Source organism: Erpetoichthys calabaricus, chromosome 17, assembly GCF_900747795.2.
Source record: "Erpetoichthys calabaricus chromosome 17, fErpCal1.3, whole genome shotgun sequence".
NCBI classification, from domain to species: Eukaryota; Metazoa; Chordata; class Cladistia; order Polypteriformes; family Polypteridae; genus Erpetoichthys; species Erpetoichthys calabaricus.
Window position 1 is genome coordinate 53,553,452 of NC_041410.2, and position 24,677 is coordinate 53,578,128.

A 24,677-nucleotide genomic window follows, 5' to 3' on the forward strand; every position below is an offset into this window, starting at 1 on the left:
ATGAACATCATGGTGGGGCCATGACGACTCTGGAGAGAAATGCAATCATAATCACATAGGGCGGAGTGTAAGTGAGTGACAGTGAGTGAGTTATCAAGCACTTAAAATGCAGAACTTAGAAGACACACACTTTGTCCCAGCATGTTTTAAGGATCCTAACTTGGACTGTGTTTCCTTTGACCCCCAAATAAGCAGTGTGAGGCAGAGCTGGCAGCATGAGTGTGCTAAGGACGTGGCAGACAACACATCATTGGAAGGAGCTCTAATAGACTGAAGCAGAGGAAGCAGCATTAGAGGAGGGCTGAGGATAGAGACAGCATCCAGTAAACCTTATTTGACCGAATGACAGAGAAACACTTTGTTTAACAATGTATTAAGCTACAAGCACCAGTTATGATAACCTGTCAACCAAATAATGCCACAAAGAATCATACAAAATGAAAATCTATCAACATATTGTCATACAGAACAACCACCAAATGACAATATTAAAAGATATCTCAACATCAAATAATCAAAACTGTAATCAGAAATGCCAATAAATATGAATAAATTTATCATTTTTGCTCAATGGCCAAGGTGCTAAATTGTACCGTGCATTATGTAATGGAAGTAATTCATGATAATGATAAGAACTATTCCAAAATACCATAATAGAATATCATACCCCCTTTGGGATTGCTTAAAAGGGCTGCAGCCTTCAAACTCCATGGCTGACCTGAATCTTCAGGCTGCACATTCATATAAATGAGCAAAGGTCTGCTGAAAAGCTTTTACCACCAGGCCATTTGACTCCTCAACAGCAACACCTGGACACTTACATACACTTACATTACACCTACATTGCACTACATCTACATTGCACTACTCACACACAAACTGTACCTGCACACACTCAGAATACTGACTGGAACATGCATCTGCACTTTATGGAATATGCATCTGTACTTATAAAACATTATCTGTGCAATAACTGTCATTTGTACTTGCTGCTCATTCAACTCATATTGCTCTATAACTTCTTTTAAAACATACACATTTTATTTTATATGGCTTGTCTATTTTTAACTTGTAATCTTTTTTTAAGCTATATATGACAAATAAACCTAAACCTAACCTAAACCTAAAAGACTGCAGGGTCCATAAGCCCATAATAGGCTAGAGGCGCCAGGCCCAAAGAAAATTTCACACCCTCCAAATAAACAAAATGCATTAAGCATATCGTGGATAATTGAAAAAAAATTATTATGATGACTAAGTTGAGTTTGTTATAAATATTTTAACAATACCTTAAATTATTGATACTAGTTTACTATTTAAATTTTTGAACAACATCACCATCTACTGGGAGATGAGGGGGTGGCAATGCCTCACTTGCCCACTAGTTGTTTGACTAACTAAATAATACTTGCCAAGCATTTCCCAGCCTTATAAAGAGAAAATATGCTGGATGAGGCTCACTATATAAAAATCAAGAAAATTACTATAAAAACAGAATAACTTGATTCAACAAACAAATTTCAGTCCATATTTATTTTATTGTTAAAGTCAATAAATAACAGACATTCCCCAAAATGGCTTCAGTGGGAGTCTATCAGTAGCTGATTATTATTATTACAGTATTACTATTTTTAATTTTATTGATATTATTTGAAAAAAACAACACTCCATACAATCATGTCAAATTTCACAAACCATAAATTCACCCCCAGCCCAAAAGAAAGAGAGGTGAGACTACAACATGAGCAAATCTTTTTTTTTTTTATAAAAATAAAAGCAAAGAGTGGAGAATGTTCTTTTGCCCAATATAAATGCTTATTCTAAGAGTTGATTAATAAGATCTTGCCATCCTCTAAGTGAGAATTTATTTTTTCCAATTTCAAATAGTACAGAACATCAGTTACCCACTGACTTTTGACAGGTGGGCTGGGATTCTTCCAGTTGAGCAAGACAAGTCTGTGTGCTAGTAGTGTGGTACAGGCAATTACAATCAATTTGTCCTTCTCCACTTTAAGCCCATCTGGGAGTCCACCAAACACGGCTGTTACTGGGTTAAGAGTGTTTGTGACACCAATGCTGTCTGATAGTCACTCAAAGATTTTTGTTCAGAATGCAAGAGCAAGAAATGTGGCCCAGTGAGGCTGGAGCTCAAATGTAACTTTATCAGGGTGGATCTGCCCTGGAAACATTTCAGACAATTTTAAATTAAATAAATGTGATTGATGAAAGATTTTAAGTTTAATAATTGAATGTTTTGTCCATATGGAGCTAGAGTGTATTTTATGCATGGCTGCTTTCCACTCCTTTTCTGAGTTGTTAAGTGAAAGATCCTTTCCCCTATAGTACCCTGGGATCTTTGAAAGGAAGGGAGTTTAAGATGTTTTTATATATTATTGAGATGCTGTTGGAGTCTCCAAGACTGATCAGGATTACCTCTGGAATAAAAATGGGAGGGAGGTGATTCTGGTAATTTCACTGATAAGCTCCGATGCCTTCTTGTTTCCAGTTTATTTTTGTGAGAAAGACATGAAATAATCTGTCCTCTTAAGAGTTTCCCCAGAGTACTCCTGCAGAGAATTCTGAGGATGAATTTGTCTGTAAAAAATAATCAATTTGCTTAGAGATTAATTCTGCACAGTTCTCATCATCTACAAGATGAGTGTTTAGGGCACAGTGATTTAAGCTTCATGATCAGAGGGGCATGGTCGTAGATAACAATAGCATCAAACTGTCAAGATTTATAGTGGGAACTAAATTAATATCTATAAAAAAATAATCAGTTGTTGAGTAACTATGAGGTACTGATGAGAAGAAGGAATATGTTCTTAAGTTTGGATTTTAAAATTTCTAAGGGTCTGATAAGTTATGATCCATTACAAACTGTGTGATTATTTTTGCAGTGTTAGATGTTAACACCACTGAAGTTGAAGACCATGTTAGGATTTAAGTCTCCGGCCATGATAATTTAATAGGTGTTCACATTAGGAACAGATGCAAATACATTTTGGATGAATTATCTATCATTCACTTTAGTTGTGTAGATACTTGTCAAATTACTTTAGATTTAAATAAATTACCTGTCACCTTCAGGATCAGGTACTAGGTATGAAACTGCACATGAGCTTGTTTTGTGTATTAAGATTCCCACACCTCTAGTTTTCTTTGTGTAGTTGGAGTGAAGGATTTGGCCAATCCAGTCCCCTTAGGCAAAAGGAAAACGTCTAATAGCACTGTAAAAACTAGTTACTTAATGATTACCAAAAAATACATACAATTTAATTGGAGAAATTTCAATACTGTGATTTAAAAAAAAAAGTGTCTGAAAAGGAAATAGAATGTACAGTATAGTTACAGCAAGTGTCACCTTACAAATAGACCAAGTTAAAAGCAGAATCTTCTTTGAATTTCCAGGACACGATTTGATTCATGATCATATTTTAAACGATCAGTCTTTTTAGCTCTTTTCTGTAGCTGGTTATTAAAGAGGAGCTGTCGCCATCCAAATAATGTAAAGTGGATTCAGAAAGTATTTAGACTCTTTCTCTTTGTATTATTTTTTATCTTTCTATGTTTAATTTTGAAAGCCTTACATTTCTGATTTACTACATACAGTGGATTCAGAAAATATTCAGACCCTTTCACTTACTGCACAGTTTACTGTGTTGTACATTTAATTTTAAATGTATAATTTTGCTATTTTTCCATCAATATACATCAATAACCCATAACAACAAAGTGAAAACATGTTTTCAGAAAGGTCTGAAATTTATTTAAAATCAAAAGCTGAAATCTCTTATTCATATAAGCATTCAAACGCTTAGTTAGTACTTTGTAAAAGCCCCTTTGGCAGCAATTATAACTGTCTTCTGGGTAAGTCTCTACAAGCTTTGCACACCTGGATTTGGGCTGCATATCCCATTTTTCATGGCAGATCCTCAAAAGCTTTGTTAGACTGGATGGAGAATATCTGTAAACTGCCATTTTCAGGTGTCTCCACAGATGTTCTATGGTGTTTAAGTCTGGACTTGGACTTGGCCACTCAAGGAATTGTCTCAAAGCCACTTCAGCATTGTCTTGGCTGTATGCTTCAGGTTATTGCTTTGATGGAAGGTTAACCATCACCCCAGTCTGAGGCGGTAGGCACTCTGGAGAAGGTTTTCTTCAAGGTCCTCTCTGCAGTTGGCTGCATTCATCCGTCCCTCAATTCTGACCATTCTCCCTGTCCCTGCCGCTGAGAAGCACCCCGATAGCATGATGCTGCCAACACCATGCTTCACTAAAGAAATGGTATTATCCAGGTGATGAGCAGTGGCTGGACTTCACCAGACAGAGTGCTTGGTGTTCTACCAAAAGACTTAAGTTTTTTCTCATCAGTCAAGAGAATCATTTTCCTCATGCTCTCAAAATCCATGCCGGGTTAGTCACTCTACTATAAATGCCTGACTTATGGAGTACTGTTAAGGTGGCCGTCCTTCTAACAGGTTCTCCCATCTCAGCAGAAGCTCTGTTAGAGTGACCATTGGGTTCCGGGTCACCTCCCTGACCAAGGCCCTTTTTGCTTGATTATTCAATTAGACCAGATGGTCAACTCTAGGAAGAGTCCTAGTGACTCCAAAGTTCTTCCATTTCACAATTATTGAAAGCCACTGTGCTCCTGGGAACAATCAAAGCTTTAGAAATGCTTTAACACCCTTGCGTTGATCTATGCCTTACCGCAGATTTGATTGTGAAAGTCTATAGAGGGTTCCTTGGCCTTCATGGCTTGATTTTTGTCCTGAGAGTCAGTGTGAATTGTGGGAAGGTATGTGCCTTCGTAAATGATGTTCAATCAATTCAGTTTGTCACAGGCAGGCTCCAATCAAGTGCTAGACACATCTCAAGGAGAATTAAAGCAAACAGGACACACCTGACAAACAATTTAAAGTGTCCCAGCAAAGGTCCTGAAAATTTGCATAAATGAAAGATTTCAGTTTTTCATTTTTAATAAATTTACAAATCTTTTGGAAAACATGTTTTCACTTTGTTATTATGGGTAACTGAATGTATAATGATGGGCAAAAATGGCAAATTTATCCATTTAAAATTATATCCGCAACACAATGCAAAAAGTGGAGGGGTCTGAATATTTTCTGAATCCAGTGTAGTAAACAAACATCTTGCCTTCTTTTTAGATTTAATCTTAAATAGTGTGTACAGTGAATCTGCATTCTTTACAAAGTTTGCATCTGACTCATCAGATGATACTCTGCATAACTTAGTACACTTCTTCCACGCCAAACTATGCTGTGGGAACCACACATCCAAAGCACAATAAAAGCCACTAAATGCTTCTAGTGAAGACATAGAGTAATGCCCAAGGCGTTATCAAATAAACCAATGAAATGCAAAGATCTTCAGGAATGCTAATCATGCTGGGTGAGGAGGGTCATCTTGCTCGGTTACTGCAGGGGTGGTGTCCTTCCCTGAAGCAGCAGAAACAAAACTCCAGAGAAGTGCAGCAAACCAAAAGATGCTTGACTTTTAAGGTCGTTTATACAGAAAACAAAATTTATGATGAGCCATGTTTCAAACCAATGCATTTTGGAGTTCTTAATTAGCAATTAACAAGATTGCATTTGAGTCCTCTTAAAAAATAGCTATGTGATCCAAAGCATTGAATTTGAAATCTGTGCACAAATTACTCACAAAGCAACACATCAGTTCATTGCTACCTTAAGCACTACGATGGAGTAGAAAGTAACTCGTGTTTTGATGGTTTTTAGTAAGAAATGGCAACAGTACTCACAGTACACATAGTACTACAACGTGCTATGAAAAGGATCAGCATCCATCTGGTAGTCTCAGGACCATCAAGTGCAAAGCAAAAGCTGAGATGCACTCGGACACTCACCCATCCAATTTACTATCACAGGCAGGGGGAGAACATGCAAACTCCACACGGGAGCGGTGAGACAGTTAACTTGAATATTGTAGTTATTATTACCTTCAATCATAATATTTAAAATAATCTACACCTCTCTCATTTAAAGTACCTTTCCTAGTCAGCAATTCAGGTAAACATTTCATAATAAATAAGTATGCAAACAAACAGTACTTAATCATAATACATTTAATTTATATAGCACCCTTCCCATGCTCAATGCACTTCACAAAGTCTTAGAAAGAACAGCAGGTATAAGTAACACTGGATACAAATGTTTCCTGAATAGAACATTAAAACAGACAGATACAGGATACACAAAACATTAAATTGAATAACAGACAAAAAACCAGAGTAAAATACTAAATTCAATACTAAAAGAATGCCTAGCAGATAACATCATTTGTGATATAACACACACACACACAAATTAGACTGAGCGCCTGAACAGAGAGGAAGACTGAGAGAGGAGGCAGAATGGTAGGTAAAGTTAAAGGCCTTCCTGAACACAGGAGTTGTAAGGTGTTTTTAAAAGAATGAATGGAGTCCACTGATCTCATTAATTTAGGAAGGTCATTCCAAAGTCTGAACGCTATACAGCTGAAGGCCCTGTCACCCATAGAATACAGGTTAGTGTGGGGCACAACAAGATTGCCAGAGGAGCTTAGTGATGAAGAGGGTCACTGATGTAGTCCAGTGTGAGGCCATTTAAAGCTTTGTAAGTTAATAATAGTTTAATATTCAACTAGGGGGTTCCCCCCTGCTTGCTTTGCTTGCTAGCACTTCGCATCTCTGCCACTCACGTTGTGAATAGGGGGGCTGAACGCACCCCAAGGAGACGTGGTCGCTCCTCCGAAACCCCCTCTGAAATGGTGACAATGGGAAACAAATACAGTTTTTTTTCCCTCCTCTTTGTTCAGTCAGCTGCTGGCTTGCTGCTGCTGCCGTGCCACATGATCTGCATCTCACACAGCGCTTCGAACATTTAAAAGCCTGCACAGCAGCTGTCCTACTCTTTGTGTTTTATTTCCGGCCCCGGGCATGGTTAAATCTTTTGGCACAAAATCCCATCTCGCGGGATGGGAGTTCTTGATATTTTTTAGTTTATAATTTAAAAAACGGAATAAGAATCTCAAAATCTAACAGCATCACATTAAAGTTTGATAAATTCTGAAACGAATGAAACCAAACATATATATGTAGGTTTTAAAATAAGCCTGATTTAAAGTGTGACAAAAAATGTCACCATTGCACTTTTAGGCTTAGGATTTTATATATACTGTATACAGTGGTACCTTGAGAAACGAGTTTAATTCATTCCGTGACTGAGATTGTAAGTCAAAATGCTTGTATCTCAAATCAATTTTCCCCATTGAAATTAATTGAAATGTGATTAATTCACGGCAGCCCCCAGAAAACCACCCCAATTTTTTGTTAAATGTTTTCAACATAAGAAAAATATATTTATAATGAACAAACATTGTATACAAACAAAGTAAAACCTAATACATAAAAAAGAATCTAAAGAAATACAGTAAACAGATGTTGGCAGAACCGATTAGCATATTGTATTATTCTTTTTTCTTTCACTTCACTTTTGCTTAACTTTATTTTCTTCTTAACTAGTGTTTTTCTTTTTTGCTACGCTTTCGTCACTTTCATTCGCAGGGCGTTTCAATAGAAACCCATCTAAGGAGCTTTGTTTCTTCCTCCCCTTTAGAATGTTTCTGAAATGAATTTGGCAAGTGTCATTAAATAGCGCCACTGCACTACCAGTTACAACTTTTTCAGGGTGTTTCTTTTCAATAAAGTCCGAAACTTTTTCCCACATTGCCAACACTTCCTTTATCTCACTTGAAGAGATAACCTCCTTCGCCTCTGGCTCCTCTGCGATACCAATCTCCTGCAGAACCTCCGTATGTTGCTGTGTCTGTAGTTCCATCAACTCCTCCGTCGTCAGCTCCTCGGAATGTGCAGCGACAAGCTCTTTGATGGCTCGTATCTCAAATTGTGGCTCGTAACTCAAGGCAAAAAATCGACCTAGTGTCGGCTCGTATCTCAAAAAACTTGTATGTTGGGGCCCTCGTATCTCAAGGTACCACTGTATATATATATATATATATATATATAGATAGATTCCATAAGACACAGGGAGCCAGTGGAGGGAAAGCAGAGTGGGTCGTATGTGCTCGCTGTTGCTGGTTTGTGTTAGGACTCTTGCAGCAGAGTTTTGAATCAACTGGAGCTGTGATGTAAGATTAGAAGTGACACCTGGCAGTAGGGAGTTACAGTAATCTATTCGGGATGTGATAAAAACACGGACAAGTTTCTAAGCATTAAAAAAGGAGAGGGATAAGCAAACACGGGATATGTTACGGAGGTGAAAGTAAGAAAGTTCTTAATGTGGTTTATGTGGCGGAATAAGAAAGGGAGGAATCAAAAATGACACCAAGAGTCCTTGCATCAGAAGAAGGTCTGATGAGATCACCGTCAAGAGTGGCTGAGAAGGAGCTCATTTTCTTAAGGTTTTAATTTCACTGATGCAAGTTGTGAGCTGAGAAAGCCCTGATGAAGTTTCACTTTTAACACTGAAATAGAGTTGAGCATCATCTGCATAAAAATGATAACCCAGTCCATAGCTACTGTGACGGATGGACAGGGCCATTACCCAGCTGGGACACTGGCTGGGTGGAAGGACCGAGGGAGAGACCATATTTAGGACATTATCCTCCCTGAGACATTAGAGGGCAGCCCCCCTAGATTGCTACAGCACCACGGATTCCCACAGGGCATGCCGGTAGTTGTACTTTGGAGCAGCCCTGTTGAGCTCCAGGGTTCACCACCAGGGGGTGCTGCAGATGTAGCCGAGTCCTTAGAGGAACCGCTTCCGCCACACCCGGAAGTGCAGCCGGAAGAAGGTCAAGAAATATCTGGAGCACTTCTGGGTGCATTATAAAAGGAGCCCCTCACCACCAGTTGAAGAGCCAGAGTCAGGAGGTGGAGGACAAAGCTTGCGGGAGGTGAAGTGGAAATAGAGAGAAAGAAAGAGGAAGAAAAAGACTGTGTTATATATATTTAGTGTTTTGTACTGTGATGTGTAGTGGGGAGCGAAAGAAAAACACTTCCCCACTTAAATAAAGGTGTGTTGTCTAGTAAGCCTTGTGTCTCAGCCTGTCTGTGTCAGGGTTTGGGGAGTGGTGCATCCCCCTGGTGGTCCACACTATGAAAAATATGGCCAAGGGGAAGCATATAGATACAGATGAGCAGAGGCCAAGGACAGAGCCCTGAGGATCTCCTTGTGTGACTGGCACTGAGCTGGGCCCACTGTTGCCAAGACTAACAAATCCTTGCCTATCAGATAGAACTTGAACCACTGGAGGGCAGTGCCAGAGATACCCTGCATGTTCTCCATTCAGGACAGCAGAATGTCATGTCTGACAGTGTCAAATGTTGCACTAAGATCAAACTGAAGTAATATGTTGGTTTGTCCAGAGTCTGCTACCATAAGCTAATTGCTGGTTACCCGAAGAAGAGCAGTTTCACAGCTGGGCTGCACCCTGAAACCAGACTGAAAGAGTTCCATCAAATTATTAGAAGTTAAGTAATTGGTGAGTTAGCAGATGAAACACTGTATTCCCAACTTTATTTGTAATATTCCCATTGGGATAGCCTTCTCTCACAGATGCATTTAAACATAGAAGAAAACAATACATTTTGGGTTTTTTTACAAAACTTGCAGAAGACCTTTGAATTTAATTTCATTTTCATTTCAATTTCATTGAGCACGTCTAGATGTGAGCACATACGGTATTTGTAGTTTCACAAGTTAGGGCGGCTGCCGTTACTCAGGTCAGTGGCATTGGAGCGTTTCATCTTTCCAGGGATGCATTGACAATAAAAATATGCCCCCTTCGATCTATTCTTAAACATCTCAGTTCATCCCTGTCTAATTAGAAAAACATGCACGTGATTACTCTGAAGGCAAAAAAAAAGAAAGGCTGAGCAATTCATGCACACACGTATCCTTAATTTTGTATAGTGAAAACAAATCCAAGGAATTTAAAAAGCATAAAACTACAGTTCTGTTGCTTCCATATACACTGCTCAAATAAATGAAGGCAACACTTAATCATCACAGTCTAGCACCAAGTCAGTTAAGCTTTAAGGATACCAGTCTTGTGTATCAACTTCACAAAAGGGAATGGTTTAGAAGGTGGTGTCCACAGACAACTGCTCTCTCCTTATCCTTCCTGACTGATTCTTCTCTAGTTTTGAGTTTTGCAAGTGTTCTTGACACTACTGGTAGCATGAGGTGGTCCCTGCAGCCGATTCAGGTTGCATTGGTAGTCAAACTCTTTCAGGATGGCACATCCATACATGCTGTCACCAGAAGGTCTCAAGAGCATGGAGGAGATACCAGAAGATGGTACATACATGAGGAGGGCTGGACAGGGCTGTAGATGGGCATCAACCCAGCAGCAGCACCCGTATCTGCTCCTTTGTGTGAAGAGGAATAGGATGAGCACTGCCAGAGGCCTACAAAACGACCTCCAGCTGCCCACTGGTGTGCATGTTTCTTATCAGACTGTCAGAAACACTCCAAGAGGGTGGCATGAGGGCCTGACGTCCTCTAGTGGACCTGTGCTCACAGTACATGAGTGTGCAGCTTGATTGGCATTCACCAGAGAATAACACAACTGGCAGGTCTTCCATTGGCACCCCGTTCTTTTCACAGATGAGAGCAGTTTCACACTGAGACAAGAAAGAGTCTGGCAATGTTGTGGTGAACATCATGCAGTCTCCAACATTATCCAGCATGACTGGTCTTGTGGTAGGTTAATGATGGTCTGGGGAGGCATACCTTGTATGCTCCACAACAGTACCCTGACTGCTGTTAGGTGCCAGGCTGAAATCCTCAGAGCCATTGTCAGACCTTACGCTAATGTAGTGGGCCCTGGATACCTCCTGGTATAGGACATTCCCTGGCCTCATATGGCGAGAGTGTATAGGAAGCTCCTGGATGACAAAGGCATTGATACCATTGACTGGCCCATACGTTCCTCAGACCTGCATTCAATTCAGAACCTCTGGGATGTTATGTATCAGTGCATCCAAGCCCACCAAATAGCACCATAGACTGTCCAGGAGCTCACTGATGGCCCAATCCAGGTCTGTGAGAAGATCCCCTAGCACACGATCTGCCACCTCATCAGGAACATGCCCAGACGTTGTCAGGAACACATACAGGTACGTGGGGGACATACACACTATAAGTCACATTATGAGTTGCTATGTAAGTCATGCAAACTGGAAGAGCCTGTGATTTCAATTTTTGACTTTTATGTTCAGTATGATGTTCAAGTCAACCTTCAAGGGGTTGGTGATTTTGGTTTCCATTGACCGTTGTTACATCATTTTGTTCTCAACAAATTTCACAGTATCATTCAGTAAAGATTTTCAACTTGAATATTTCATTCATGGAGGTCCAATGTGTGATTTAAGTGATCCCTTCATTTTAATGAGCAGTGAAGCCCTGACAGGTTAATTGACTCCCATTGTGGATCATTGATGGGGACGGAATTAGCAGCCTTGTGGTTTGCAAACCATTACTGTAGCCATTACGCCATAGTGTCCACATAATAAACACTGTATATTCGTTCTTAATTATATCACAGCACAGTGTTGTTTTTTTCCCCCATGTACAGACTATGTCACATTACATGATGTATTTAATGTCTTCCAGTCGCAAGTTGGAGGCAGTCGCTGTGCACTCCTGTGATTTCAAGTCATGTACTCTGAGATATCCAGCATGCCAATCTGATTAGTCATGTTTTAGGAAGAGTCACTCCAGTAGGACCCCGTAATGCCCAATTCGTGTCTTCCTGGCTCAATGACAGTTCTTCTCCTTTTCAATGCTAACTTCACAGGGAAGTCACCATCTTGGTAACAGACATCTCCCATGCATTCCCTTGTACCACAGGACAATCCATGCGCGATAAGCTCCATAATGTTACTGATATTTTAGGCACCTCCTTCTTTGTAAATTGTTTCTTGGTTGATAATGTACTTCACTTGCTGGAGAAGGATCTTACTTTAACAACATGCCACAGGAATTGGTGCTCTCTAAATTGGTAGAGCATCAGCATGCATGTTAGCCCAATGTTCTCAATACTGTAGATCAAAACTGTAAGTGGTGAGTATATAAGTTATGGGGCTCTTGTCTGTCCTTATTGCATGTTGAGCACCATACAAGTACTCATGGAGTTTGTCCATGAGCTCCCCTTTGTAATGCACTCTGAACTAAACTGGATGGCACATGACTACAGTTGAAACTCAGAATAAGAGCGTCTCCAGGCTCAAACAATTCAGAACACAAACAGGTTGTTCTTTTTTTTTGCCTGCAACCTCGAACAAAAACCCAGAACATGAACATCCTGCTAAAACTTGCATTGGACAAGACATGGCCGTGAGGAGCCGAGACAAAGCCAAGCAGGCCTACATACGCTGTACATGCCTATGACTCAGTCTCAGGATCTCCGCAGATCTTTTCTTGTAAAGTGCTCTCTGTGAACGTGTTCCTTTTTTTGCTTTTTTGGGGGTTTGTTCCAGTTAAAAGTAATTATCAAAGCCCCTAAGAAAGTTATCAGTGAGAGTAGGAAAGCAAAGAAGAAGCTTGTACATGTTTCAATTGAACTAAAAAAGGAAATAATAATGAAACATGAAAATGATTCATGTGTGTCAACTCTTGCAGAAGAGTATGGGATGGCCAAGTCGACGATAACCACATTTTTGAAAAATAAAGACGCAAACAAATGTTCAGTTAAATTGTCATTTCTATTTTTTTATATGTTTATCTCTTCTGTGCATTGATTTCAATGGTTTTAAAATGATTTTTATCATTAGTTATGTACATATATAGGTATAAATAAGCAATCATTTGGGTGTCTGGAACGGATCAATCCTATTTAGATTATTTCTTATAAGGAAATTCAGTTTGAAACTCGACCAAATAAAAACTCGACCAGCTTTCTGGAATGGATCAAGTTCATGTTCCGTGGTACCACTGTATATGCCATGCTTCCCTAGAGTGTCAGCAAACACTAATTTCCTGTTAACCACAGAATAATGACACAGTTAAATCTATAATGGCCCCATAAATGATGATTCAAAAAAGCATATACAAAGAGAAATGCATTCAAAATGATGAAAGCCACTAAAACAATAATACAAGTACTAATCCCCATTGTGTTAACCCTCAATAACCGTCTCAATAATTATACCTGACACAAAATAAACAAATCACACACACTAGTATGGCAAAAAAATGAACTATTCCGAATTGGGTTTAGTCCTTAAAATGTCCAGGAAGAAAGATAAAATGTTAAAATGTACTAGATCAACTCCAGTCCTGGATGGCCACAGTGGCTGCAGGTTTTCATTCTAACCATCTTCTTCATTAGTGACCAGTTTTTGCTGCTAATTAACTTCTTTTGCCTTAATTTTAATTAACTTGACTCAGGCTCCATAGTTGTTTCTTTTTCTTTAATTAGCAGCCAAATAATAATGAGACACAAAACAAGCCACCACATGACCAGCTCCCTTATGCCCATTACATAATATCTGAAATTAAAGAGAGGTGATGGTCTTGGTAAGGATGCTCTCTCAGGTCACCGAAAAATTTTGACGGTGCTCTTAGAACGAACAGAAAAACAACAGTTTTCAAAAAGTGTGCTGCGGTAGAATGAGAGCAGCAACAAGCCATGGAATTAAATAACGGGTTTAATTAACAGCAAGAATTGGCTTCTCATTAAGAAAGTGATTGGAGTGAAATTGGTTGGAGTTTGAAGCCCCAGTTTAACTGGTCATCTGTTGGCTCGTTTCACATCTCATTTCTGCTTGGCTGTCATTTAATGAAGAAAGGAATCAATTCAGAGAGCTGAACTCTTCTAACAGGGCTATTAAAGTGATGGGGAAAAAGTTAATTAGCAGTGAAAACTGGTCACTGATTAGGAAAAGGGTTAGAAAGAAAAGCTGTAGCCGCTGCGGCACTCCAGGCCTGGAGTTCGCCACCCCTGCCCTACTCTAACGAACCTCCGGGTACTGCCCCCCCTTACCGCATCAATCATACCCTCGCTGTCAGTCCTCCGCGCTGTACTCCACCCTCCCTCAATCGGATTCGGACACAACAGTCACTCCAAAAGGCCTTCAACCTGGTTGGGATGCTACAATATTATTAATTTGATTTGTTGTTGATGATACTTTAATGTACAAGCTATAAAAATATAATCATTATCTTGCGGTTTACTCCTCAAATATCCATCCATGGTGGGTTGGCACCCTGCCTGGGATTGGTTCCTGCCTTGTGCCCTGTGTTGGCTGGGATTGGCTCCAGCAGACCCCCGTGACCCTGTGTTCGGATTCAGCGGGTTGGAAAATGGATGGATGGATATCCATCCCTATACAGTGGAACTTCGGGTCACGAACATCTCGGACCATGTACAAATCGGGTTACACATACACAAATAACAAGGTGAAACATAGATGTTCATTAATTAATCGATAAGCTATGGCCAGTTGACAATGGTGGTGATTAAAATCATACAAAAGAAAATCAAAAATAAAGTCATAGTCCTGAAGACCTTTATCCGCTCGTGGGCTTTCTATAGTGAAGTCTGTGCTGACCATCCAATAAAGAGTATTAAAGGGAAAAATAGGCTCACCATAGAACCAACAGTTATAAAATGTCTTACCACACCCTGGTATTTGAGAACCCCATTACCACTGAACCCTAGAAACGTTGGAGCACCACAACCACTGACCTACTAAACCCTGGAAATTTTAAATTGTGGTTCTCCATAATGCATATATGTTTGGAGAAAGGGAGATTATCTGAGGGCACCAAGAGTACCTCAGCTAGCAAAGACAGCTTCCTGACCACTACAGCAACACTCCAGTGCACGCCATAGTTAGCCTTAAATGTAATAAAAAAAAAGTCTTATGATTTTCAAATCTACGGTGTTTGCCTCTGCCTTCTCAGGATCTGGGGCAATCATTTGAGCAGATACAGTTGCTCAACAAAATGTTCAACTAAGCTACAGACAGACATGAAAGCAGGCCAGTGAGACTCTGCTGGCCCCTCACCTCACACCTGTTTGTCAAGAGTGACACCAAAAACTCCAGACAACGCATCACCAGAGCTCCATGGGGGCAGGGCACCCTCAGATATTTCACAGTTAAAATCTTGTCTGACATATTTTTAAGGCTCTTTCAGCTCATCTCTGCCAGTGCTGCCGACAAACTTAGAGGGCACTGTATTTGCATGTTTGTGACTGCCTTCATGTACAGTATATTATCTTCATAACAATAATCTTCTTTCCTTATATAGTTTGAGGTATTTACTTAAGTTATGATGGACTTCAGCAAGTTCTTGTTATCAAGCCTTACTCCCCCATGACTTTACTGCTCATGTTTTCACATAGACTTGACAAATAAGTTTTGCATTTTTGAAGTCAAAGTTATTTGGTTCATTTGTCCCTGAAGGCTTGCATTGTGGATTGAAGCTTTGTTAATGGGCATGAGGTAAGTAGTACATCACATAGGCTGGTTTGAGTTTTCCATTAAATAACATGCAGTTATATATTTTAATACTTTATTGGTTATCATGGCACTAGAGATTGGCAATGTGGTACATGTTGGTCAAAAATGCAAATAAGAATTTCACTGTACTCAATACAAGTAATGATACTGCTAGACAATTATGTTTTCAATGAACAACTTTATATAAAGCATTATGCATATGGTATCATGTATCTATATCTATATGTATTATACTATGCACACTACAAATATATATATACAAATATATACATATACATAAATTATATATATATATATATATATATATATATATTATATATATATATATATATATATATATATATATATATACTGTATATACTGTACATATATTTTGTTATGCACACACACTGTGAGAGTGTGTTGGATGCTCTGTGCAAGAGCACAAGCTGGGCCCTGATTATACTCATGCACAGGTACTAACCTCTCTTCCTCTTTCAGTCCATGAGTGGAGAAGAAGCCCATAGAAGACCATAGCCTCACTTCTGAACCACCCCAGAAGTCCCACCCTTTCTGGTCCTGCCCCTATATAAGAAACAAAACGACCAGAAGTTGGTATTCATTATTGCTGGAGCCACACCGACCAACAGAAGTTTTTAAATTAGAAGAGATCATAACGATACCTTGGTTCTGCACTTTTCTTTCAGTTCCCTTTGTGTTTAAACATTCACAGCATTGTTTCTATTAAGCCAGATTCTCTGGGACACCCCAACGCCTCATTTTGTCTTGTCCTGCTTTCTCCAACAAGCAAGTCAGGATCATATATGAGGCATTATGGGGGCAAGGATACAGATGGGGGCGGCACGGTGGCGCAGTGGGTAGCGCTGCTGCCTCGCAGTTGGGAGACCTGGGGACCTGGATTCGCTTCCCGGGTCCTCCCTGCGTGGAGTTTGCATGTTCTCCCCGTGTCTGCGTGGGTTTCCTCCCACAGTCCAAAGACATGCAGGTTAGGTGGATTGGCGATTCTAAATTGGCCCTAGTGTGTGCTTGGTGTGTGAGTGTGTTTGTGTGTGTCCTGCGGTGGGCTGGCACCCTGCCCGGGATTGGTTCCCTGCCTTGTGCCCTGTGTTGGCTGGGATTGGCTCCAGCAGACCCCCGTGACCCTGTGTTCGGATTCAGCGGGTTGGAAAATGGATGGATGGATGGATGAATACAGATGTCACCAGGAGGAACAGCTAACAGCCTTCTTTCCTTTTGCCTGCAGCCCAGAGAGCGGCTCCCACTAATGTTACTTTGGGTTTGGTCAAAAAAACCTTCCTTTTCTGTCTTGCAGGCTACTTCAATAACAGAGTTTGCAGAAGTTAGAAGTTCATATAAGAACCCAAGAAACAAAAGCACAAAGTTCCTCAAGAAAAGGAGTCCCCCAAAGCCTGTACAGAGAGGCTTTAAGGGACATATAACATCCACGTCTACTGGACTAACACTGTTGTTATCCTTTTTCCAGTGTTTTGATTCGATTAACAGGGAAGTGACTTTATTCCCCTTTTTCATTTGTCATCACTTGATATATAATATATATATATATATATATATATATATATATATATATATATATATATATATATATATATATATATACATCTATTATAAAAAAAAATCTTGGTGGAAGGGAGACCAGGGAGACGAAATGTGACCTTCTCGGAAGACACTTTAAAGACCACGGAGCGTCTCGCTGGGACCTTAAACATTAGACTTGGTGCCAAGAGATTGCAATTTGACGTCCTGCAAGAGACACTTTAATGTCACGTGAGACAAGGCAGTGAGACAACATTTAAAACAAGTTCATGGACATCTAACCAAGCAGCTGTTGGAATGCTTTTGGCAGACAGACATCATGTGCTCCCAGCTCTTAAAACAACAACAAGAGGCAAGTAGAACACACAGCTCGCCAGCAGCAGCAGCAGGAAGCCAGCAGATGATCCGACTGCAACTCCTTAGCGTGCATTCAGCACCCCCTTCACAACGCGAGCAGCATTATAAGTTCTGCGAGAAACAGATTTAACTCTGCCCAGGGCCGGAAATAAAGGACAAGTATTGTTTTTACAAAAGTTTTAAAGTAAAAGTGAAAATAATGCATATGTAACAATTCTCATGAAACTATCAATCTCTTTAAATTGTATATCCGGTAAACCAAACCTGGGGGTGGGCGAGCAAAGTGAGCAGGGGGCAGATATACTGTATAATATGTACAGAGCAGAGATAACAAACGGAGTCGGCTCTTCAACAGGTTTGACTCATTCTTGTCAGTACAGCTCTCCCCCTTACACTGCCAGCCTTTGTGAGCAAGCTGAGGAGGTACTCGGATCCCAACTGCCACTTGCACCCTGCACAACCTTCGCCTACAACATGGTCTTCAGCCCACCTCCACTGACTGGATTTTGTGTCTCTGCTGATCAACTGAGGAGAGAGCTAGGAAAACTCTACATAAACAAGGATTCAGGGCTGGATGGAATCAGGCACAGGGTGCTGTAAACATGTGCTGGCCACCTCTGTGGGGTCCTTCAGCACCTGTGGTTTGCCAGTTTCAGAAAACATGTTGTGTGGTCCTAATGCCAAAGAAAGGGCATTCCAGTGATCCCAAGCTCTTCAGTGCAGTTGCTCTTATGTCATAAATCATGAAGATCTTTGAGAGACTGGTCCTAAAACAGCTACACCCCCTGATTTCAGAACATCTGGATCCACTGCAGTTTGAATGTCAGAAACATATAGGTGAGGAGGATACTCTCATCTACAAGCTCCACAGAGTCTACTCCCATTTGAAAAAAGCTGGCACCACAGTTAGGATAATGTTCTTTGACTTTTCCACTGCTTTTAACACCATTCTGCTCATTGACTGAGGAAAAAGCTCAAGACTTTGAATCTTGATGTCACCACAATCTCCTGGATCATGGACTACCTGACTAACAGACAGCAGTTTGTGAGGCCGAGAGACTGTGTGACAGACATGGCGGTGTGTAATACTGGAGCACCTCAGGGGGTTGTGCTGTCTCCCTTTCTTTTCACCCTCTACACAACAGACTTCCAGCATAATACCAGCTCTTGCCATATACAGAAATTCTCAGATGACTCTTCCATCATAGGCTGCATTAACAATAATGGAGATGAGTCAGAGTACAGGAAGGTTGCAGAGGACTTCATCTTGTGGTCCAGGGAAAATAACCTGCAACTCAACATCAGCAAGACAAAAGAGCTGGTGGTGGATATCAGGTACGTCAAGGAGGCTCTGAGACCTGTCACTATTCAGGAGGAGAACATGGAAGTGGTGCAGAGCTACAAGTACCTGGGGTTCACATAAACAGCCAAATGGACTGGTCTGACAATACAGGGGTGCTGCACAAAAAGGGCCAGAGCAGACTGGACTTTCTAAAGAGACTCAGGTCTTTTGATGTGTAGAGCAAACTGCTGAAAATGTTCTACCAGTCCACAGTAGCCAGCGTGGTGTTTGACACTGTGGTCCCCTGGAGAAGCAACCTGCACTCAAAAGAAGCACAATGCCTGAACAAACCTGACAGGAAAGCCTGATCCATCACAAGGTGAACCTCGGACACTAGAAGCTATTATAGAAAAAAGGATGGTGGAAAAATTGGATGCCATCATGAAAAATCCCCCCTATTCCCTCCTGGAGGCGCTCTTAGAGCACTTTTAGACACAGACTCATTCCAAAATGGTGTGCTAAGAAGCACCTCTGGGGGGCTTTTGTGCAACATGGCTATCAGGCAATTCAGTGTTTCCTCCTTGGGCACCAGTTAAGTTCATTTTATAATGGCATTTTAAAATATCTGCACAATATACATTTATTTATTTATTATTTATCAATTGAATGATCGATACATTGGTTGTATTGTTTGTCCTGTGAGTCTGTATTCTTGTTTTTATGTTTCTACTGCTGTATGTATCTGAATTTCCCCGTGTGATTAGTAAAGTTTATCTAATAAAACTAATCTAGTATATTGTTATGTGTGTGGATCATCCTATGAGCTCTTCTGAAGTATGAACTTCCACCCTGGGTCGAGAAGGGGTGCTGGCACTAACCTTGTGTTCTGTTTCATCCTCCACAGTTCCGAGAAGACACCCTGTGAGGGCAACTGACTCTGCCCCTTCCAGTTTCCTCTCTACATATCCCACAGTTTCCAGAAGGAGGCGCCACTCATTAAAGAATGAACTGCAGGACGAAGCTCCTTCCTGCAATGACTTACAAGGCTTGAGAGTTGAGAGAAATGTCCCTCGGCAGGGTGCTAATTTTGTTTGTTTGTATAGCATCATCAAGAACATATTTTTGTTGTACTCACATTTATTAAATGGAATGACAAGGGATGGCAACCTAATATTTCTTCTTGTGTGAACCAGCAATTCTTCCAACAACAATTAGTAGAAGAGCACAGGGCCATGATATCTCTGCCAATGAGCAGGTACCCTGTATATCTATATCTCAAAAACATCAAACGTTACTTTTTAACAATATCAAGATGATAATGTCTGCTGAACAAACAGGTATCACTAGCTAAGTGGAGGCAAGGTAAAGGCGAGAGGTACAATGACTCGAACAGAGGCTGGTGTGTGACTGAGGATGGCCCTGCCCGACTCCCTACTCCTGACGTCCCGCCTCCCCCTCCCTTCAGCCCACAGCCAGTCTCTCGGAATCGCGTGAATAAATCGGTGCCACAACTGAACTATAAATTATAGAAAAAAACCCTGATCTAAATCCGTTAAGTAGTTCTCTCAGGAACAGCAGACAGCCAAACAGACAGATGTTGGATTTTATATATAGAGAGATATGTACTACTGGTCAGAATTTTTAGAACACCTCTATTTTTCCAGTTTTTCTTTAATCAGTTGAAATGCAATGAATGACCTAAAATGGTGAAAAGGTAAGCAGTAAACTGCCAGAGTTTTAAATTTAAAATTTAGATTAGCAAAAACTGAAAGAAAAGGAAATTTCAGAATATTACAAATGGGCCTTCTTCAGGGAACAACTAATAGGTTACAACCTACAGGTGTTTTACAGCAATTAAAGCAAATGAAGCCTTGCTTAAGAAGCAAATGATTTGCAGAGGTGTCTCAACCTCTGTTGGTTACTTAAGACCCTCTGTCTGCCCTAAAACAGACTTGGAAGAGACGGTGTTACTACATTCTCTGAAGTGCTACTTGGACAATATTACAGTGTATAAGTTGTAAATTCCATTGTAATAGCAACTAACAAATGAAATGAGCAAGAGTGTTATTACCCTTACAAGTGTAGGCCTTTCATTTAGAGAAATTGCAAAAAAAACAAAAATCAAAGTGTCAGTGAGTACAATTGGTAACTGGAAGAAACTCTGATAGAAAGAGATCTGGGGGACCGAACGTCACAACCCAATCAGAAGACAAGTTTCTAAGAGTCACCACCTTGTGTGATCACAGGCACCTCAAGGTACAACAGCGTCAGGCACAGATTAACAGTGGAGATCAATTAAAGCAAATCTCGGTTTGTACTATGAAGAGGAGACTAAGTGCTAATGGTGTGACAGGACGAGTGGCAGTATGAAAGCCATTCCTTAAAGGACAAAACTGTGCCTTGAAATACTGGCTGTGGACTACTGCAGACTGGAAGAAAGTCTTATGTACTGATGAATCAAAATTTGAAATCTTCGTTTCATCATACAGGGTGTTTGTACACCATCGAGTTGGTGAAAGGACAGTCCCTCAGTGTGTGACACAAACTGTCAAACATGGAGGAGGAAGTGTGATGGCCTGGGGTTCTTTTGCTGGAGGCAGAGTTAGTGACTGTAGCAAGAAGCTTATTTTGTGGCAATATAATATGTGAAATTTAATTCAAACCCTTGCAATTCAACTGAAAGAGAGACAGAATGCCAGAGAGATAGACAAATGACAAGTGGAGGGCAGGCAAGAGAGATGGACATGAAAATATGTGAAGGCTATGTTAAAAGTGCTGCTGTCTGCTAGGACATAACAGAGCCACAGTCTGCAGAAGCCTTCAATGATGAGAACAGAGGAACATGTTATTTCGACACACAGCCCGACTGGCAGTTGCCCATATCTGACAAGAATTCTATGAATATGTAAATATGTGAGTGTTGTGACTTAATAGCAATACAGCAATTATTCATAAAATAGTTTTGCACATTAAAACAATGAAGTGATACTGAGAGCAAAACAACTGCTTAAAATCCGTTTATCTGAATTTATATATTTAAAAAAATATTGTTTTAACCATTTATTGCATTAGTTTTTTAACTGCAAATATACATTTAACATAATGCAATGTTTTGTATGTTTTTTTGTATGTAGCTAATTAGCAGTGTATTCACCTAATTTTCCCAAAATCTCAAGTTGAGTCCTTCTTCTGCCCACTTCACTACTTGGCCTCATAATCCTTGGGTCTCTGTGTGAATGAAGAACATCTGTACAATACTAGCCATCCCCCGTGGCTCCACCTACGTAGTAGTGAAACAGGACAGTGAGGAGGACCCTGCCCGGCCACCACTCCTGAAGTCACGCTTCCCCCCCTCCCCTCGGCCTGCAGCCTCTGTGTCGGATTAGCGCAAATATATCACTCCTGCAAGTGAACTATGATTCTTAGCGTGATGAGAGAAGTCGCAAAATCAACCGGAGTGTTCAAGCAAATTACAGTATTGAAAAAAAGCTGATCTAAATCCGTTAAGTAGTTCTCTCATTCACTAGCTAAGTGGAGGTAAGGAACGCCACGAGGCTGGCGCGTGAATGAGGAGGTCCCCTCGGCCCACTGCGTGTCTGTTGGATTCATGCAAATAAATTGGTACCGCAAGCGAACTATGATACTTAGCGCAATGAGAGAGTGCAAAATCAACCAGAATGTTCAAGCAAATTATAGATAAAAATGCAATCTAAAACCGTTAAGTAATATTCTTGTTCGCTAGCTAAGCGGAGGTAAGGAAGACCTTGAGGCTGGCCCATGAGTGAGGAGGGCCCTCTCTCATTGGCCTGCTGCCTGTCTTTCAGATTCGCGCAAATAAATCGGTACCGCAAGCGAACTATGATACTTAGCACAATGAGAGAGTGCAAAATCAACGGGAATGTTCAAGCAAATTATACAAAAAACCCAATCTAAAACCGTTAAGTAGTTCTCGGTGAAAAGCGGACAGACAGACAGACAGACAGACGTTGGATTTTATATATAGAGAGAGATGAGACAAGTCTCCATCAGTGTCCCTTTGGCCAGGATTTGATGTATAACTGTCGTTCTACCACAAAGCAGTGATATTGTGTAAAAATGGACCAAGTGAAATTTCCTACAGTGCATAGCAGAGTAGTCCAAATACAATTTTACAGAAGTTTGTTTTCTTATGGCAGAAGATGGCTTAGCCTGCTGTGATTGCACAATACATTTTTCATTACTGTATTTTATTGTGAAAAGTTTCAGTTAATTTCTGTGAAATGCTAGCATTTTTGACAATATATACTATATATATTCAAGTACTGCGCTAAACTACAAACTATATATACTCATGTACAACACGGGTTTATAGTTAGTCTTTCAAGTTCAGATGATGCAGCCATGTGGGTTAAAGAACAAGGATTAAGCCATCAAACTACACCGTCCGCAAATTACATTGCAATAATCTTTTCCTAGCGGCATTATTGGAAGTGCTTTATAGCGCCTTACCCAAAGTCACATTTTTTAAAATAGTAATCGTCTTATATTACGCCTTTCTTATGTTTCCTAACACAAATCACACAAGAAATAAGTTACGAACAGCAAACCTGCAAGCAAAGAAATAAGACAATTAAATAAAAAAACACACACATCGACCTGCTTTTTTCCATGAACAAATTAAATTTCTGCAGGCACCAGTGGCCGCTAACCTTTTATTCTGGTTTAAAAGCGGGTCTCGCTTCTTGCCTAGATGCTTTAGAAGAAGAGCTAAGGGGCATAGCATGGTGTGCTCCTTTTACTCACTCGCTCGCTCGCTCGCTCACTTCCTCAGTCCTTACGTGCCTTGTTCACATACTGTCTGTCGACAGTTCCAGATATCCTCCTTCGGTTTTCCTTGACTGGACGGACTTCATAAACCCTTCGCGATCGTTGTTCTTTGGCAGGTTTGTGTACAGTACACGATGTTGCCAAGGACGCTCGGCTGTTGGGGAAGGGGCGGGGGTCTCTAGTTTTTCCAAACCTACACCTCTTGACTTTTAGGAAGATTTAAGAAGAAATGCCTTTGGTGAGCGGTGACAAATCACTTCTCCCAAAAAGGAAGGAGTTTTTTACCCGAGATAAGTGTGATCGTTGACGGCAAAAGAGAGAAGGGATGACAGCGTACTTACTGAAGATGTTCGCTCCCAGTTGTCCCGATGAAAGCGTCTGAGCGAGGACTGCACCTGCCCTTGAGAAGCGTGCGATAAGACGCTCCGTAATGCGCTCCCCACTCCGCCTCCGCTCTACCACTTCTGCGCTGCGCCCTGCAAACGTCGGCCTGGGGATCGGCTCGGCTGCTTCTACTTAATTCGTCGATCCATTACACTTAAGAGCACATGACCTTTACCTGTCCCGTAGGCTGACTGTCACATTTGCCCCAGGTTTTTTTTTAACTGCCTGCAGTTTCTGTGAGGTGTGCACGCGTGTGTGTGGGAAGATGCAAATATGAAAGGAATGAAAAAGGAAGCGAGACACCTGATCACATACCGGAGTTTATGAATGCTTTGTGAAAGTCGGAACGACGAGAAAATAACAACAGCTCTGTGAGGGAGCCTGGGTGCTTCGATTAAATTTATTGCATTACAAGGGAAAAGAGGTTTGCTAGATAGGACTTAAGGTGCAGGAGATTCTGAGGCTGCTAACACTGCCCACCATATTAGGCAAAGAGACGGGATTTACCACTAGTGGGAGAGAGCGTGGGGCTCTAGAGGCTTAAGCTCCTGATTTATTCTGTCAAGCCCTGTTCCTTTAGTCCTTTTATTACTAACTTCTCCAAAGTGATCTGATCTTCAAGTCCTGGGAACCCAAAAGGGGACCCCCACTCTCCCTCCCCCACCTTGTGCTTATACCGATAAACCCATAAAGGGGTCTAAAGACCCTGATTCAATGAAAAGTTAGAGGCTCCTCTGGGCAGGGCCATCTAAACATATGGGCAGAATGGGCACTGGC

The 24,677-nt window shown here is 40.8% G+C and overlaps 1 protein-coding gene across 1 annotated transcript in view; it reads right to left on the reverse strand.

Moving 5' to 3' along the window:
- The window catches only part of LOC114667842 (pro-neuregulin-4, membrane-bound isoform-like), a 60,413-nt gene extending 36,280 nt beyond the window's left edge, over window positions 1-24,133 (reverse strand). The window contains exon 1 of the mRNA XM_028823345.2: window positions 23,858-24,133. The gene's annotated coding sequence lies outside the window, so the exon portion shown is untranslated. The remainder of the gene's footprint in view (window positions 1-23,857) is intronic.
- Between the last annotated feature and the right edge of the window lie 544 nt (window positions 24,134-24,677).